Below are 6,000 nucleotides of genomic sequence, written 5' to 3' on the forward strand. Positions count from 1 at the left end.
ATCCAATAAAACCTGAATTTGACATTTGGTTGTGACTTTTGGACATCTGGCATACACAAGGGTCTGCTGGAAAGCTCAGCCATGTCTGCAGTGTACAGACAGATCCACTGCACACAGCCCACACAGTGCACCTGAGCCTGTCCAGGAGCAGTGGATTTACTGTCCAGCCTGTGCTGGACAAATTATTCATGGGAATGGGCTGAGCTGACATGTCACAAAAGCAGTGCACTCATGGTACACATGTTGATCATATGTGTAGTGTGTGGCAGTGAGACCTGGCCCTTTCCCTTAATATTTGATCAGTGACTTTGCTTAATCAAGAGGAATTTTACCCCTTAGCAGAGCCCAGTATCACTGCACTGCAGGGGACAGGGGAGAACAATCAGAACAGTGATGAAAACAGAAACTGAACAGATATTAATTTGGAATACCAAGAGAGAGAAAGCAATTTACAGTAGAAGTACAAAATAAGGTGTCTCCAATGGAAGACAAAGACATACTCAGTATATTTTATCAAAGCTAGAGCAGGCAGTCCTGCGAAAGATACATTGAATATTTAAGTTCCCTGATTTCTGATTCTGGGTAAGCACAAAATGCTCAAAGTTCATGCTTTAGGTCTCAATGGGCTGGGCCAGATACTTAGAATTGGAATTGAGAAACAGGGCTGCACATGGCTTGTGATCAGTGCCTTAAACAGAGGGAATGTCACCATTCCTGCTCGTTCACCACCTTCCCCCCATAAACAGACCTTTTCTTTTCTAAGCCGATGCGAGAAAATGGTTGCTAAAAAAGAATTCAGAACCTTGACAATTTGGACAATCCTCCACTAATCTTCCCTTCGGGGTGCCCACAATCCTTTAAAGCATGACAAACTGACAGAGGGAGCTCCTTTACAGTCACTGGGCTCTATATCTTTATAAACTGGCTTTTCTGTATGCGGCAGAAAACCTGGGAAGGCAGACACTGCACAAAGGAAGGTGGAAACAGGCACATTTAAGGGCTCTTGAGGGGCCACCAGATGAAAGGAAAAGATCTATGCACAGTAATATGACTCTTCAGGTACAAAGAGGGAAAAAGCTACTACAGCCTTGTTGAAGAATCCCACATGCCTGCTAATCTACCCACCAAAGGTTAATTGACACTTAAAAACAATATTTGGAAGGCTCTCAAAGCCAAAAAACCAGCTGCCAGAGAGAAAAATCCTCCCCCCCATCACCGTTCTGCAGGTTTAGATGTTATTTGTAGCAGAGCCAAACTGATACACCCCTGACACTTGAAGAACGTTACAGCTCCAGGCAGCTTTTGGTTCAGTGGGGCTGAGAAAGTTGTGTAATGACAACCAAGTTCATTCTCCCCCTCCATATTTTATTTTCTTTTTAGGATTATCTCTGTTTTGATAATGCCACTCTGATGCTTCCAAACAGGAGGAGGGCGCACACTGAAACACACCAGCTGCTAACAAGCTCATTCTGAGCTGTACCCGGCCTAGAGAAATTCTTCTATAGATTGGAAAGGCACATGTCAAACACAACTTTTAAGAAGCCAACTCTGACACATTTCCAACTGCAAATTTCACACCAATTTTTTTTCTACTGGCTATCTGATATTGAGTTCAAAAACATTGCAGTAATAAACTAGTCACCTGCCATATGGCATTCCAATTGCTGAAGATGACCAAGCCTGAGTTCACAAATTATTTTTCATTTAGACACCAGAAATAGCATTATAACTGTGGACAGAATGGATATCATGCTGTTGGGTTACAACATACTGTGATGCAGACATAGCCCTTTCTGTTGTACATAAACACACGCACACCTTTATACATATATATATATATATATATAAGAGCTTTCCTCCCAGTCTCGATTTAGAGATTAGGACTGTCATGAATAAACTTGGAAGATGAGAAACTAGATATCTCAGATATCCATGTGAAACTTAAAAGCTGAATTGTATTACCAAAGACAGCTTTTTCATTATTACTGCATATAGTAAAAAGTAGTACAAGAACTGGACAACTTAATACTAAGATTGTTTCCAAATGAACTATTACATGAACTCTAATACCATTCCCAATTTTCAAGATTATATATGTTATTACAAGAGACTTAAACAAAAAACAAAAAAGGATATGGATGTCTGAAAATAAGACCTCTCAGTTAATAAACCAACTTCCAAACCTATTCATTTACTTTGTCTTTTTTTTTTTATTATTATGGCAATAAATTTAGAAGTATGTCAGCAAACACACGTGCTGCACCTGTGGAAAAGCAGAATTAAGGTTAACACCTATGCTTAAAAAAAAGATTGCTTTTAAAGATTATAATTCACAAGCTGTGCATACTAATTCTACCTCATCCTTCTCAGCAATTAACAAAGATGAAAAGAGAGACTGACTAAACATATAGACTTTGAAGCATCCTTTCATCTATTTAAAAAAACTGCTGGGATCTTATTGACATCACTTTGCTGTGTTTTATAGCTTCCTGAGATTCTTAACTAAAAAAAAAAAAAAAAAAAAAAAAAAAAAAAAAAAAATCAAAAAATCCATCTGCTTGGAGCAAGTCCTACAGGTATTTTTCAAATTAGAAATACCTGAAAGTTTATCATCCCTCTCTCATTCATAGAGCTCTTGACAAATATGATTGGAAAAGATTGATATTTTGTTTCCTCATTTCCTGTACTTGAAAAATATTTTCTCCATGAGTCACTATTTCAACTTGTCATTCTTCCATTCTGGGGCAAGCAGGAACAGCTCCTGCCAAGAACCAGCCTCTCTCATCCTGAAAGGCCAGGAGAGGAGACACATCCACAGGGATCACCTGGGTGGAACACAGGGGGGGAAAGTCACTTGGGAATATTGTGAGCTGAATAAATCCTGTGAGAAAATGAGAAAATTTGTTACTAGAGCAAATTTAAAAAGAAAAAAAAAAAAAAAAAGAAGAAGGGGAAAGCACCCTGTTTTGTGTTCCAGGACAATTTAAATTATCACCAATTACACCAGCAGTAACAATGGTACCTGCATACGTGCAAAGGTACAAGCAGACTAATCATGCAGCAAGATAAAAATATCCATCTCAAAAGAGCTGCTGCACCCCATCTGAGAAAGTAATTAAAAAACCTAAAATTCATTTCTCCTTTTTGCTTTTTTCCAGGAAAATTTTTGGTCAGGATTTGGGAAAAATGAGCATTGCAATATAGGTAAGCAGTTAATAGTAGAAAAATGGGAAATAAAATTGATAAATTTTGATAAATAAAATTAATAAATTAAGAAAATAAAGTATCTTGCTTAACTGCTTCCCTGTCCTCACAAAATGGAGGAAGACTTGAAATGAATCTTGAAGTTCACACTGTATGTGAGAGAAGAAGCGGGGAAAAAATAAAGAAAGAAAGGAAAGAAAACCCTCAATGGACTCTGACACTTCAGAAATTCAAAATCTCAGCAGTCTGCTCAGGGATGCCAAATGCAGGTTATCACTGTGGCAGGTGACCCCCGAGCACAGGGCAAAGCCCAGGTGAGGCCAGGACAAGGCTGGCACAGGGATTCAAAGCAGGCACTGAAGAGCTCTTCCAACAGAGCTCCTAAGCCTGTGCACAATTTAAGCAGTCCCATATTTAAATGTTCTGCTGAAAGAAGACTTTTGTTTTGAAAGTTCCTGTCAGTGCTCTCTTTTAATAGGAAATCAATATATCATTTGTTTTCTAGAAAGTAGACACCCGTCCTTCAGGACTTGTGCAGCCAAGTTTAGCTCTTGGTGAAAAATTGAGAAGTTTTGACCTAACTTTTCTTTTTTCATGAATGTCACTTTCCTTACCCTGGGGATAGGAGGTAAGTGAAAAGCAAAGGGAATGAACATTATGGTATAAGTTATATCTAGTCCTAACCATGGCCGAATTACCAGCTCTTAATTATTTTCAATGCTAGCAGAGCAGAAATCCAATGTGAGCAAAAAACCGATCAAAAGATAAGAAAAACGTGATCTGTTTCCATTGTGTTTGGCTCCTACACCAGCAGCAGGAGGAAGAAAGTTGATAGGGCTGCTTGCCAAGAACTCTGCCCTGCAAGTAGACACAGATGAGGCTTGACAAAGACTTGGCAACAGGAGGGCCTCAGAATAATCTTCTCCTTTAATATCAATTCAGGTCACATAAAAGAGAATCTTGGTTCAAAAAATAAAGGAGTGAAGTGCCTCACTCATCCCCAGAACAAAATGAGGGGTTCTTGGGCTTTCTGGAAGGAACTGAAGGGGCAAGAAACAAGGAGCACACTCTGGTCAGTTCCCAGGCACATGTGGCAGTTCACCACCTTAGGCAGATTGGAACATCAAAGCAGCCTGAAGAAAGCAACTTGAATCCCTCCTTCTCTTCCTTCCTGAACTGCAGACAAAACCATGGCCTTGTTGCAAGATGTTTATTTACAGCTGCTTACAGTAGAATGCAAACAAACATGTTGTAACACAAGCTGCTTGACAGCTTTCTATTACACATACAGAGCTCAGCAGTGCTTCAGCAGGTACTCAGCAGTGCTGCTCAAAGACTAAGTCACTGTGAGAATATGCAGAATTAAATTTGATGTCATTTGCCCACCTTCATCATTCTTCCCATGGAAGGCTAACATTCAAAGACAGAACATCTGATCCGCAATCTTAGTAAGAAATAAATCACTGAACAGTCAATGATAAAAAGGGAACAATTTCAAAAGCAGCAGTTCATATTCACAAGGTACTAGAGTTGAAGGAATAAAATATGATAAATGGCAGTTCCATAGTCACACATAAGAAATCCACACTTAAAAGGAAGACATTGAAAATTAGATTCAAACATTGGATAAGTAATACTGAATTGTGTATACAGAGTACTGGATCACTCTTCAGTCACAAGTTAGCTGACTTACCTGACTTTTGGGGGCTTTTTAAAATATTGACACTATTAAAATTTGTAAACTGGGATAACCTGTTTGGTGTGTCTTTTACTTTTACATAAAAGCAAGCTTGCCTATCTATGACCAAAAAAAAGTCCTTGAAGAGAGAAAATTCAGCCCTTTGATCCAGAATGACAGTCCTTGCAGATGGGCACAGACCTTACAGACAGAATTTCTCCCTTTGGCTCCCTGACCACACCATGCCCCTTCCATGGCAGATATAAATATCTGCTTCAGTGTTAAGTATCTGTGCTGCTGTTCACAGCACGAAGTTCCAGGGTGCTGGACACTGCACAGCTGAGGACACGACGCCTGGTGTGAAGTGCTAACAGTCCACATTCCTCACAACTTACACTCCAAACCTCCCAAGCCTTCACAATCTGAGGTTTTGATATAAAGCCACTAGTTAAATTATTTCTTCTGAAGAAACCTACTTTTCTTACAACTAGAAGATGCTTAAAGGGAATGGGCACCAACGATGCCAAAGTCATGGATTCAATCCTGTATGGGCCATTCAGCCAGGAGCTGGACTTGATGATCCCTGTGGGTCCCTTCCAAATCAGGACATTCTGTAAAATCTGTAAAATTCTGTAAAATTCTTACCATTCTGAGTACACGATTCATCCAAGACAAGAAAAATGGGACCTTGATGAAGTTCTGTTGCTGGAGAAGGCTACAGCATATCCTAGCACTGCTGGTACCTTGTTAGGCTGGTGGTAGGTCTGTATGGATCTGAAACAAGAGCCAGGGAAGCAGTTGGTCTCTACATACTCAGGGCAGGAGCAGACAAATTGAACACCTTGCAACATCACGTTCCTGATGCCCAGCATGTGAACATGGGCACATTTGAGTATCAGGTAAAGGAGAAGGTTATCAAGGTTACTTTCTAGAGCTGAAGTTGGCAGATGTGCAGTTTTTACACAGCACAGCTTTACTAGCAGGATTGCATCCATTCAGCCCAGCAATTTAAGAATCTTAGGAATCAAAGTTGTTAACTTGTGTAAACGTTGGGATACCTAAACAGGATTGAAACAGGCTTGGATTTGTTCGCCAGAACAAGATAAGGTATTTAAACA

General features: G+C 39.8%; 1 protein-coding gene across 1 annotated transcript in view; it reads right to left on the reverse strand.

Annotated features, from left to right (window-relative positions):
- Positions 1–5,595, reverse strand: part of EPHA4 (EPH receptor A4) — a 209,072-nt gene extending 203,477 nt beyond the window's left edge. Inside the window, exon 1 of the mRNA XM_069024179.1 lies at positions 5,528–5,595. The gene's annotated coding sequence lies outside the window, so the exon portion shown is untranslated. The remainder of the gene's footprint in view (positions 1–5,527) is intronic.
- Between the last annotated feature and the right edge of the window lie 405 nt (positions 5,596–6,000).

The sequence above is a fragment of the Aphelocoma coerulescens genome, chromosome 9 (genome assembly GCF_041296385.1).
Source record: "Aphelocoma coerulescens isolate FSJ_1873_10779 chromosome 9, UR_Acoe_1.0, whole genome shotgun sequence".
Taxonomy (NCBI): Eukaryota; Metazoa; Chordata; class Aves; order Passeriformes; family Corvidae; genus Aphelocoma; species Aphelocoma coerulescens.